The 12964-nt window shown below is 54.3% G+C and overlaps 3 non-coding genes across 3 annotated transcripts; 1 reads left to right on the top strand and 2 right to left on the bottom strand.

The window, feature by feature from the left end:
- Window positions 1–4783: 4783 nt before the first annotated feature.
- LOC142824506 (small nucleolar RNA U3) lies at window positions 4784–4999 on the bottom strand. Its single transcript, XR_012899365.1, has one exon. It is a non-coding gene; the product is annotated as a small nucleolar RNA U3 (small nucleolar RNA).
- Window positions 5000–6885: 1886 nt separating this feature from the next.
- TRNAL-UAA (transfer RNA leucine (anticodon UAA)) lies at window positions 6886–6968 on the bottom strand. The gene has a single exon. It is a non-coding gene; the product is annotated as a tRNA-Leu (tRNA).
- A 1553-nt stretch (window positions 6969–8521) lies between these two features.
- Window positions 8522–8595, top strand: TRNAT-UGU (transfer RNA threonine (anticodon UGU)). The gene has a single exon. It is a non-coding gene; the product is annotated as a tRNA-Thr (tRNA).
- Window positions 8596–12964: the final 4369 nt, after the last annotated feature.

The raw sequence follows: 12964 nt of genomic DNA, 5'->3' as shown, positions 1-12964 counted from the left end.
GGAGGGGTTGGAGGATCGGGCCCTGCCCGGCTTTCTCATCAGGTGTATAGGCAAAAAGTGAAACCTCTCCGTTTTTGTGACCGTCACAGTTTCTGTCAAACAAACATGACATTTGCTCGCTACACCGGCTCTTCTTCAAGGGCAGGTGGGGGAGGGGAGCAGCCAACAGAGTCTTATGCTCCAGGGTGGCTTGTCTGGTGTCTGGAGCTCCCTGTGCCAGGCAGGAGATGCCCCCTCCCCCGTCCCCTGGACACATCAGGGTCTCACACTTGGTCTCACAACAAACCCTCGTCCAAACCCTGAGAAACACCGAACCCTCGCCCAGCGCCACAGGCACAGCCAGTCCCAGGGGTCAGCACCGGCAGCCACCCTCCACCCCACTCCCGCATTTCCCAGAGTCCAGCCTCTGCCCCGTCTCTGCCAGTCCAATGGCTGTTTTAACCGCATGGATACCCCAGGGAGCCAGCTGGCTGCCATCCCGGCTTGTGCCAGTGCTCGGGGAGATCTGGGGCCTGGACAGGAGCTGGCACTGGGCCGGGCAGTGTCACACGGGCCCTGCATGTCTGTGGTGAGTGGCCGTGTGACGCACACCACACGCTGACCGTCACGGGGAGCCGTGTCACAGCGCTGGACGGGCTGACGAATCCCTTCCCAACACAGGCTCTTGGGCAGAAAATCTCCCCTTGCTCCTCACACCGACCCGCCCCATTGCCAGGGCTACCCCCACTGACACCCCCGCAGCACAAAGTGTCTGTGCAGGCCCCACACCTGAGCCCCCTGCCCGCTGCTCTTATTTCAGTCACGTCCCCGCCCGCCTTCCCCTCACTGTGTCTGCGCCAGAGTCGCGCCAGCGCCGGGCTCCCCAGAGGCTGCAGAAGGGAAATAAACCCCCATGCACAGCCGGGAGGAAAGGCCCAGGGGCCACATTCACTGGCCCTGAGGGGCTGAGACCGATCGCCAGGCACCTCACTGACCAGCGCCTGCCCAGTCAGTCAGTCAGTGGAGAACACTTGGCTCCTGTTATGCTGTGATGGGATATTAGGAAACTTTTTGCACACAGCCTGGCTAGCTCAGTGGGTAAAACATGAGACTCTTAGTTTCAGGGTCATGGGTTCAAGCCCTATGCTGGGTGATGCCCTTCTTTAACTCACATTCTCAGCCTGCAAGCAATTCACTCTCAGTTTTCACCAGGGTTTTAGAAAGAAAAGTCTAGTCCTGGGGTCCAGCTTTAGTAGAACCAGAGAGAGAACAAACTGCAATTTCCATCTTCTGAGGAGAAGGGAAGAGGATTTTCTTCTCCTCAGTTCTAGCCACATCAGCCCAGGGAGGAGAAAAAATAACCCTCCGCCCGCTGATTGTCCCCGTCAGCTTCTGTAGCTTCACCTATTTTTTCCGGCTTGGGGAAAAGCCGGAAAATGTCTAGACTGGCCCGATCCTCCGGAATAAAGCCCTTTTCCGGAGGATATCTTATTCCTAGAGATCCTCCGGAAAAGGGCTTTATTCCGGAGGATCGGGCCAGTCTAGACGCTTTTTTCCGGCTTTTCTCCAAGCCGGGAAAAAAGCGGCGGACATGTTTATTTAAATCCGTGGGGGATATTTAAATCCCCCGCGGATTTCCCTATGCTGACTTACCTGATTTGCATCCCTTTTCTGGAATTTGGGGCCAGTCTAGACGTAGCCCTGGGGGCAGGGTTCTCCCTCAGGGATGCTTTACTCCACAGCAGCGCACAAGACACATGCTGTTGCTGGTGGCCCTGCAAGGCAAGATGAGCTTTGCCTGCCCCTCATACCCTAACTCACTACTTGGCCCCATTTCCTGCCTCCCTTCCTGGGCTGACCCAGTGGCTGACAGGGGCTGTGGCTGCTGATGGTGGGAATATGGGTGGTGGGACCCTGACACCAAGAGGGCCCAGCCGCCTCTTTCCTGCTTGGGCCTGGCTCTCAGCACGGGGCAGGCGGGGGGCACCCTAAGATATGAAGCAGCAGAAGGGAAGCAAGGAACAGAGTGTCAGCTGCCAGCCGACCCAGGTGAGTAACAAAGGCTGCATGTGCCCTGACTTCTCTACCCTTCCACATCCTCACCCCTGCCCTGAGCCCCTCCCCCCCACTCTCACACACTCCCCAAATCCCTGCCCTGAGCCGCCCACACTCCACATTTTAATTTCTTACAGGTACGGTCCTATCACAACCCCTCCCCTGACTTCCTGCCTTGATCCTCCTCCTCCCCCAAAGGGTGGTGCCCAATAGAACAGCCCCTGTAAGAAATGTGTCACGTTCACCCCTGGGAGCAGCTCAGCCATGCAAAGGGACTGCCTGGGGCAGGGCATTAGCCCTGGCGGGCAGGGGTGGGTGTGGCAGTGACATCACAAGGGCCTTTTGCAGCACCACATCTTATTGGCTAAAGGAGATTGGGAGCTGATGACCTCACAGAGAGTCCATGACAATGACCAGGTGGGACAGGCTGCAGGGCAGGGGTCATCAAAGAGACCACACCCTGCCGCTGCCCTCCCCACCCAAGGCTTTGCTGCAGGGAGTCTCCTTCCTGAGAGTTGCCCTTGTGGCCTTTTCGGAGCCTTCTCCTTTCCCAGGACTAACTGACCTAGAAGACAGACGTCCCTGTGGAGAAGGGAAGAGCCTCCAAGAAGACCAAACTTAACACAGCAGGGGAATTAGCTCAAGTGGTAGAACGCTCACTTTGCATGCAAGAGGCAGTGGGATCGATACCCACATTCTCCAGTGTTCAGGGAGATCATCATCATCATCTTTTTACTGGCAGAGCCAGCCAGGGGCTAAGTGGCTGCCCTAGCCCCCCTCCCCCACTTCCTAGTTGCTCTCCCCAAAAGCCAGCCACACTGAGGCAGAGAGCTGCTGGACACCAGCCCTCCTGGGCCAGGCAGTGCCAGGAACACTGGAGGCAGGGGGCAGGTGAGGCAGAATTAGCTCCATTGGAAAAGTGCTGCCTTTGTGCCCGAGAGGGAGTTTTCCCAGTGTCCATTGGTATTTCCTGGGGCTCTGTATAGGGGATTGGGCTTGGCATCTTCTCCACAGGAAATGCCTCTTCTTTGGAAAGCAGCTCCCAGGAGTTCATGGAACTTCTTCTTCTCAGCTTGGGAAAGGGACAAGCAAGGGGCGACGGGACAGGGGTTTATGTGATGATGACAGGGGTGCAGAAATTATTTTTCTCCTACTAAAGAACCAGGGTGAGAGAATGAAACTGATAAGTAACCAAGTTAAAAATAGACCAAAAGGAAGCATTTTTGCACCCAGTGGAACTCCTTGCCAGAGGATGTTGCAAAACTGAAATCTGCAAGAAGGCCCAAAACAAAATTGGATAATTTAATGCAGGAAAAGTCAATCAATGGCATTTAACCGGGATGGACAGGGCAGGTGTCCCTAGCTGGTGCATTCCAGAAGCTGGGAATGGGAGATGGGAAGGATCACTTAATAACTGTCTGCTGTCCTGAGACAGGATTCTGGGCTAGTTGGACAACTGGCATGGCCCAGTCTGACTGCTTTGATGTTCTGTTTGGCTGTTCTTGTCCCTCTGGACAAGGGAGAATGGTCCCCTGTGACGGACTGGGCCGTATCTGGGCACAGCTGAGGGCGTCCGCTCAGGGCGAATTGCTCAAATCTGGGGCTCCTTACAGCCCCCAGACTGGTGACCTCTCCAAATAGGCCACAAACCAGTCTCAGAGCGCTTCAGCTGCCTGCCTGAAGCCTCACGAGCAAAACCCCTCCGACACCTCAGCAATATCCGTGCCCCAGATGGCCCCGGGCCTAATACACAGGTGGGGGGTCCTAGCACCCAATCCCACCTACCCCGAACAAGTCCTGTCTGGTTCCAAGAAACCAGCCACAGATCCCTGGTCAATTTACCCTCTGGACAACTGCCTAACCTTTTATTTCACTATCACACGTTACAGCAGCTGTGACCCAAGAGGTTACTTCAGGCTCCTTCCCACCTCTCCCTCACTGCTAAGACAGCACCTGCCATTTTCAGAAGGGGCAGAGATGAGTGACTCAAACTGCCCCTCCCCTCTGCTGTGTGGGCAGCCCTGCAGGAAGCTCTGTGGCACACAAAGCACTAGCCCAGCGCAGTCAGGTCTGCACAAGATCCATTGGTTTGCTTTGATTGTTGAAGGAGACAACACAGAACTGGCTCCAGCCCCCACTCAGTAACCTGGGGAAATGACTCACCAGGCCTGGGCCCCTCGGAGAGGCAACGATTCCCCACTGGCCAGGGCAGAGCCTCCCTCTCACGCAGTCATGGAGCCTTCTCCCCTGGACCTGCCTCCCCTGTCACTCAGCTCTCACTGCTCGGTGCTGCCAGGGAGGGGCCTCACTGCTCGTCAGTGTTTCTGTTCCAGGAGCAGGGTGAGTTTCATCTTGTGCACCAATATTGAGTCTGTGGGCGCCTGTTCGGGGGTGAGCCCCAGCGGCCTCTGCCAGTTACTAACAAATATCTTAGCTACAAGTTATGGGAGAAAGACACTAACCCAAGGGATAATTAATACCTGGCTGCACCTAGTATCTGTCTCCCCCAGGGCCACTAAGGAACAGATGAGGGACAACGCATGAAGCAGATCTAAGAGACTAGCTAAGTTGAGTGTGAGAAGCTCAGGGAAAAAGTCCCAAAAGCTAGTGAGAGAACAACATGAAGACATCAGGATCAGGGTAGCACATGTAAAACCAGGAATTCAAGAAAAACCAGGACAGGATTATAAAGTGAAATCCCTGCTCCTTTTGACTTAAAAACTAATTTTAAACATTTTGACAGTAGCCAACCACTCAGCTTGTGCTCTCTTCCTCCAGCTTCCCAACAGGAAAGAAGGAACAATCATCAACAGCAGACAGCAATTACATTAAAACAACACTGTCTGCTTGCTTCATGCTCAGAAGAAAACACTATCACTCATCCTCATGGCTAGCGAGACCAACCACTTTCAGCTGTATTTCTCTAGTTACCAACTATAGAAATGATCCCTGAAAGCACAGTCTTAACAGCAGCCTGCTCGCTACACACCCACATTCATGTGCATTCACTTTCTCCTCATGAGGAATGTTTTCACACAACATCTGTGTGAAACAGAAATAATGTCAGCAAAATGCTTGTCCCATTCAAACACACTCCACTAGGTTTAGAAATCTGTATATTAGAATATGCTCCATGTCCCTGTTTACAGAAACACGCCTCCTGATTAGCATGTGGAGCACCTGGCAGCCAATCAAAATCTCTTGCTGTTTCTTCCTGAAACTGCAGTTCCTGGGGCTCCTCTAAGTCAGTGGTAACAAACTGCCAGTCCACAGACCAGCAAGGGGCCAAGAACCCCTGCCTGCTGGGCAGAGGTGGAAAATAACTAAGTAGAAATACTTGATCACACTGCTCAAGACCTTTTTTGGGTGTTTGTACTTTACTCAAGTCATTTATTTTAGTCACACTTTGATTTTTATTCAAGTTATTTTATTTTTTTAGACAATATTGTACTTTTTACTCCACTCCCATTTCCAGAGGCGCTGGGTTACTCATGACTCACTTCATTCTGATTTGCTAAAGCCCAGCTGCATGTGCAAGCACCAGTCATCCAAGAAATAGCCAATCCACAAGCACAAAGCCCCTGCCAAGGAAGAAGCCTTTTAATAGCTGCTCCAACACCTTGTATTCCTGCAGGCCCTGCTCAAACCCAGTATTCCTGCAGGCCCTGCCAGCCTGAGACCTGAGCGAGCAGGGCGGCTGCCCAGGGCTCCGTGCTGAGGGGGTGATATGAGCAGTCTCATGTGACCTTACCTAGGCCAGCAAGCTACATAGGAGGGAAAACCAGCAGCGGGGGCCAGGGGGGACAGAGGCACTTACTTGTGTCGGGTGAATCCTCTGCTCTGGTGGGAGTAGCAGCAGGCTGGGTGGGTGCTGGGGGCAGGGGCTCCCCATTCCCCCTGGGACAGAGGTCCCTGTGGAAGCCCTATAGGGGAAGGTGGGGCAGGCTGTGCTGGAAGAGGCTGGGGGTGGGTTACTGAGTGGGGTGGGGACTGAAGAAAAGGACCCAGAAGCCTGATGCTGAAAGTCCCCCTCAGTCTGGAGTTTCACACCCTGATGGATCAGACTAAAGTGCCTCAAAGGAGCTACAGCCCCACAGCCCGGCCTAGGGATGGCTCAGCCAGTGGGTTAGAAGCACCAGGACACAGAGAGACTCAGGAGCTGCTCAGAGACAACCACTGGCGAGAAGCAGAACAATTCCCCGAGCAGACGAGAAGTTCTGGCTCATTTGCTGGGACTTAAGGAGAACAACAAAGTCCTGAATCAAGTATCAGAGGGGTAGCCGTGTTAGTCTGAATCTGCAAAAGCGACAAAGAGTCCTGTGGCACCTTATAGACTAACTGAAGTGTAGGAGCATAAGCTTTCGTGGGCAAAGACCCACTTCGTCAGATGCATCTGACGAAGTGGGTCTTTGCCCACGAAAGCTTATGCTCCTACACTTCAGTTAGTCTATAAGGTGCCACAGGACTCCTCGTCGCTTTAACAAAGTCCTGAGTCTCCCCCCTGTGACTGGCCCCTGCTCAGCCAATCAGAACTGGGACTAGAACTGGAAGGCTGTGTCTACACTGGTCGGTTATTGCGCAAGAAGGGCCACACTGCCCACTCACTCTTGTGCAAGAAGTTTTATAGTAAAGTGTGGTAAGAAAGGGCTTCTTGCACAAGAGAGCATCCACACTGCCATGGATGCTCTTGCACAGAAGCACAGCTCACACACACCAGCATGGATGTGTTCTTGCACAAGAACCCACCAGTGCAGATATAGCCCAAGGGACCTTCAGAGACAAAATCCAGTCCCCTGCCTCACAGCAGGATTAAACACCATCCTGATCAATGTCTCGCCAAAGAAGGGAAGCTACCAGGAGTGGGGTTTGAACCCACACAGACAAACGTCTATTGGATCTTAAGTCCAACGCCCTAACCACTCGGCCATCCTGGTGGCATGGAGGAAAGCAGACATGAGAAACTTTTCTCCCCAAACAGCCCAGGGACTCCCTCTCAGAGCATGTGCCCATCCCATCCCTGTACCATGGCTTCCCACCGCGAGGGCGAGAGCCGCCCCCTCCTCACAGCGAGGAGGGAAGCAGGGAAAAGGGAAGAAAAATGAGACAAAACCCAACGTCCCCAGGGATTCCGAGGGACAAAGGCCTGGTGGGGAAAATATGCCCCCTCCCTTCACCCAATGTTTTCCCTGCCTTGCATTCGGCCAGCCCCCAGGGATCAGGCCAGTGTTTCCAGCCTTTGTGTTTATACCATGGACAGACAAACCATTCACAAACTTTTGCCAGACCAGTAACATTTTATTTACATATCACTGTGCATGCACAGACTGCACTGAGCGCCGCACCGGGCTAAAATCTACTCACCACGGGCGGGTAGATTGCCCTAAGTGCCGAGCCCTGCAGATCTGCATACGCATTATGCAAATAAGTGTAAATATCTGCAAACGCTGATCTGCTCACTCCCCCAACCTCGCCCATGCTGGGAGCTGGGAGCAGTTTCCCTGGACCCAGGCTGGGATCAAAGCCACCTCTGCTGGGAGCAGCCCTGGGCCAGATCCGCCCCCTATAGCCCTGGGGGGCTGCTCTCTGGGGAAGGGGAGGGGGTATCTCTTACCTGCCCCCGCAAGGGGCAGGGACTGGGCTGGGGGCACTGCCCTGGGAGAGGTTTCTACATCGCACCGGCCCTGCGGGAGATTCCCCCTCCTGGCAGGTGGCACTGGGGGAGCTCTGAGACTCCAGGGCAAAGGCCTCCAGCCCCCCAGTCCCTGGGATTAGGAGGCCCTGGAACCAGGCCCCCTGGAGTAGCATTGTGGCCAGGGGGCTCTGACACACAACGGGGCTGGCCCCAGAGCCCAGGGCCTAAGCTTGCCCAGGCTCACGCCAAGGGGCTTTTTCTGTGGTGCCGGGCGGGGAGGGAGGCCAGGCCCAGGCCGGTGGGAGAAGGGGCAGCGCCTGCCAGGGCAGCAAGGGGAGCTGCAGGGAGCGAGACGCGGCGTTTCTGCCTGGATCACTCAAGGGTCCTTCTGCGGGTGAAGCGCCTGTGACACCCCTGTGCTGCTGGGTTCCTCTGCCCCTCCCATTCGGGGGGCTCTTGCCCTGGCACTCATGAGAGGGCCAACATAGGCAAAGCAGCCTGCCCCAGGCACCTTCCATAGCTCAGCTGGCAGAGCAGAGGCCTGTAGCGGGTGCTGGGCAAGTGCCCTTAGGTGGCTGATTCAACTCCAGCTGAAAGGAGAGATTCTTCTCCCTCCCCCTGGCTGCAGGCCCGGCCTTAGGACCAGGTGGCTGCCTTGGGTCTGTCCCTTTGGGGCCTGGTGCTACAATTGACAGAAAGGTTTTGGGTACCAGCTGCCAATCAAATGTCTTGGGCTGCGCAGGCCTTGAGTCATGGCAAGAGCTGGAGGGGAATGGGGAATGGCTGCACTTTGGAATGGGAAGGGGGTGTCTGGCACCATAAAGTAGAACAGTTTTAGGGCCTGCTTCCAAGGAGGGTGCTGTGGCTTAGTTGGCTAAAGCACCTGCCTTGTAAGTAGGAGATCCTGGGTTCAACTCCCAGTGGTGCCTTGTTGCCAGGTCAATGGGTCTTTTCTTCCCACCATTCTTCAACATGTATCTGGAGTTGGTTTTACCTTCAGTTGAGCTTGGTGGTGCCCTCACAGTGGGAATAGGATAATAGCAAAGAGCAGGAGGTGCCCTAGGGGTTTGATTTAGTGAGGCTCATAGAGACTACAGCTACACTAAAAGTTTTCTCTGTAAAAAATATGTTAATGAGGGACTCAATTGCATGAGTCACAATCTCATTTGCATATTTTCTGCCAATGGGATTGCTGTGCAAAAACAAGCAGTGAACATTTTTTTTGCACAATTTTCCCTTTTTCCACAAGATTCTTATGCTCCCAAAAAAGAGGAGCAGAAAAAGGGTCTGATCTTGCAGAAAAAGGTGGTTTTGCACAAACAGAAAACTTTCATGCTGCTTGTTTTTGCACAACAACCCCAGCACAAAACCAGTTTGTCAGAAAATATGCAAATGAGATAATGACTCATGTAAATGAGACTCTCATTAGCAGGGCTCAGCAAATAATGGAATCTACTCGCCCATGGATGTAAATAATTACATCCCGGAAGAGCTGGAGCAGAGCGATCTGCACATGTGCAGAACGATCTGCGTGTGCGCAGAGCGCAGAACCATGCGAAACCGCGTGGCTGGCGAGCAGAGCTCCCCGCTGCTTGGCAAGCCCTGCTCATGAGCACGTCTTTTGCTGAGAAAACTCACAGTGTAGACACAACCGGAGACTCTGGTGCTGATCATGCAATAGAAGCACGTTATGTTTAAACAGCTGCCATGTGAATGTACCTGAAAGTCACAAGGATCAATGATCTGTGTGAAAGGCAGGTGGCCAGTAATTAGAGCCCCAGGTATGGTGTGTGCACAAAGGAAGGTAGGAATGTGCACTGGGCAGTCTGATAATGGTGTTTAGTGAAAAGTAATAGGTGTAATCGCAGTGCGCAAGAGGGTTTTTCTTGCACAAGAAGGGGCAGTGTAGACGCTCCTTCTGGTGCAAGAGCCTCTTCTGAAAAAAATGGTGGCTCCTTAGCTATGCAAATGAGGCTCAGCAATATTCCACATTTAGCCTCATTTGCATATTACTGATGCAAGAAGCTGCAAGTGTAAACATAGCACAGGTGTCCCTTCTGATGGGACAGGCACGTTCTTCTCAGGGGTCTCAGAGTTTGGGTACCTTGTTGCCCTAGGAAGGGGTGTGGCCAAAACACAAACCTCACTGTGAGCAGAATTTGAACCTGCACAGGGAAGTCCTATTAGATTTCTAGTTCAACACCTTAACCACTCGGCCATCACAGATGTGAGTCCTACCAGCTCAGGGAAAATGGTAAATAATCCCAGTGCCCAGGCCTGACGTCACCTGACAGAATTCACACAGCAAACCATTTCAACGGTCGTACAGAGGGGTCCTGGGCGCTCTGGTCTGAGGCTGCCTCGGAGGTGAGTTCTGCTTCCAGGTCTCCCTCCTCCTTCTTGGTCTTCTCCCTTCCTTTTCCTTTTCCTCCTTCTTCCTCTTCTCATTTCCCCTTTTCCTTCTTCTCCCTGGTCTCCTTCTCGGACCCCAGTTTATATAGTGAAAATTGAGTCCTGTTTAACCAATTATTTTAGTTTAATGTTACTAACCAAAGATAACATACTATTATCATTTTCCTAATCAATCATACTCCACCGCCTTTGTTGATTTTCCCCCAGCAAAATTAATGATACAGCAGACAGAAACAGTTACAAACCAGACAGCGATCACACAGACAAACAATAGGAAAGTGAGGACAATGATCATAGAATGCCAATTGCACAAACACAACTATCGATAAGCAGTTTTTTGCCAGACAAAGTGCTGTTAACTAAGCTTTCTCCACCCACCTTGAGATCTGTTTCTTACTAGGTAACAGTGGGTGTCATTAGGATCAAAGCCCCTTCTCACAGCCTAGCCTGACCCTATTGAAATGCCATTTAGATGGAATGTGAGCGCAGGCTCTACAATTATTTGCTGCCACTCTGCCTGCAGAAGGCTTTAGTTTAGATCTGCCAAATAGCTAGAGGCCTTCCAAAGGATACATATTGTTATGAACCTTTCCAAGCACAAGATACAAAAAGCCACAAGCACAATCAACACAACTGCAAAGGGACTCAAACCCTCAGTCTTCTGACCCAAAGGCAGGTGTCTTATCTTTTAGGTCACACAGTCTTGGCCTGTTAAAGGATGGACATTTTGAAGTGTGTAAGAAGGGAACAGTCTAGCTAGCCCCGCCCCCCCGCTTTGTTCTTCCAAAGCCAGTTGGGTGGGGTGGGGCTGGTTATGGGAAAGTCCTGTGCCTGTCTCAGGGCATCCCAGGGAGGCTCCTTGCAGCCCAGGAGAAGAAGGGGGCTCTGGGTGGAAGGAAAACAAGCAAAGCTGGTCCCAGTGGGCATGAGCTGAGGCTCCAGTTCAGTGTAATTGAGTCACTGCTGGCTCATGTAGGTCCCATGGTGTAAGGGGCAGCACTCAGAACCCTGAATCCTGTGAGCTGAGTTCAAATCTCAGTAGGACTTGCTGGGCTGGGCTGGTTGCTGCAAAACCCTCCGGCTTTATGAGCTTTGGGCTCCTTATCTACATCTCACCCTGGGGAGAAAAGGGCTGAACAGCATCCTTCACCTGTCCCTGGACCTCCAGGACTCCAGTTCCTCTTGCCGATGGAGGCTGCTGCGCCTCTGTCTGGTTTGGCACAAGCCAGGGCCCCGTGTGCAGCAGCAATGGCCCCAGCTGCTGATGCAGAACAGACAACGCCCACACCCGGGCCCCTCCTGCCTAGCTGGGTCCTGACCCCCTGGGTCCTGTTACCAGTGGGGCCGGGACCCCTGCACTTCCCGTCCCAAACTGCTGTGCCATGTGTCTAGGAGGTGGCTGCTGCGCTGCACCCCAGCTACAGCTGCATTTGGCACCAGGCCAGGAAGTCCCTGCACCAACCGCCCCGTCCCGCCCCAGCGGTGGCTGCATCTCTGTCCCAGGTGAGCGACGCTGGCTAAAAAGCCCCACACCTGCGCCCATGGGATGGCTGCCTCTCAGTGCTGGGCGAGGGGCCCCTGTACCAACAGCCCCACCTCTTCCCCAGAGGTGGCTGCATCTCCGTGTGCAGGTTGTGGGGAGCAGCTGGCAGCCGATGGAGGCCTGAGTCACAGCAGGCTCTGGGGTGGAGAGGAGGGAGGGCGGGTGAGTGTCCAGAGGGGTCAGGGGCAGGAATGGGAGGGGAGTGAGAGGGCAGGTGCAGTGAGTGTCTTTGGCCACCAGGTGGCGGCAGGACCCTGGGAGGGTGGGTCAAGCTGGAGTTCGGGGCTTGTGACTGATTTTGCTGCCTGCTTGGAGACCCCCACACCCCCAGCTGGCTGGGCACAGGGAGGGGGCACAGTTAGGCTAAGGGACTGGCTGTCCTGCCCCCAATGACATGCTCACTGCTGCAATGAGTGCGTCTGTTCAAAGCACCCCGGTGGGTGGGTGGGCGTGGACCAGAGACGGGCGGACGTCCTGCTTCCTGCAGGCAGGGCTCCATGGGAGCGGAACGTGGGCAGTGTGATGAGTACCCCACCCCGTTCTGGGGCTGCAGGGGTTCAACCTGGCTCCCTGAGCGAGGGTCCCCGCCTGAGATCCCTATTGGGCATGCTCCAGCGGAAGGCAGCTATAAAAGCAGGGGGAGGGGGAGCAGCTCAGTGGGGCTGGTGTTGGCTGGACTTTGTGTCCGGGAAGAGCTCTCGGGGGGGAGGACGGGGGGCTCTGCCAGAGGGGTCGGTACCAGAGGCGGCCGCTTGCTTTTCTCTCGCCTCTCACAAGCTCTTTGGGGGACACAGAGTTTGGGGTGCCCCGGGGTTGGTTTCCATTGTCTGCCCCACTTGTGGGTTCCAAACACTTGATGGTGGCAGCAGGTCCCCCAAAAACTGGGTATTGGGGATTTGGGGAAGCCTGCAGAGGCAGGGTTTGGGGTGCTCTTGCTGGCCCCCAACTTCTGCATTTATTGTGCCAAAGTGGGGCATAGCCCTGACAGGGGCTCCTGGAGGTGGGGCTAATCTGGGGCTGCCAGATCTGTTAGCTCCCGGGGGAGGGTCACCCCTTGACGGGCGGTGTCCCCTCCTGTCGCTATCTCGTGTCCCGGGAAGAGTTTGGAGGTGCTGAAGCTGGAGCACTGTGGAGGGCTGGACGTGCTTGCCCAGGGCTGGGGGGTGCGGATGTCATAGGCTCCTTCCCCACTCTGGCATGATAAATGCGGAAGTGGGGCCTGCAAAAGTACCCAGAACCTGATCTCTCCAGGCTGTGGTAAAAACTTCCCCTCAAAAACTTAACCTAGATTTGGGGGACAAAATCCGCTGCCACCACCCAAGTGATGAGAAAAAAACCAGGGG

The sequence above is a fragment of the Pelodiscus sinensis genome, unplaced genomic scaffold (genome assembly GCF_049634645.1).
Source record: "Pelodiscus sinensis isolate JC-2024 unplaced genomic scaffold, ASM4963464v1 ctg35, whole genome shotgun sequence".
NCBI classification, from domain to species: Eukaryota; Metazoa; Chordata; order Testudines; family Trionychidae; genus Pelodiscus; species Pelodiscus sinensis.
This window is presented reverse-complemented; position numbering and strand designations above follow the sequence as displayed.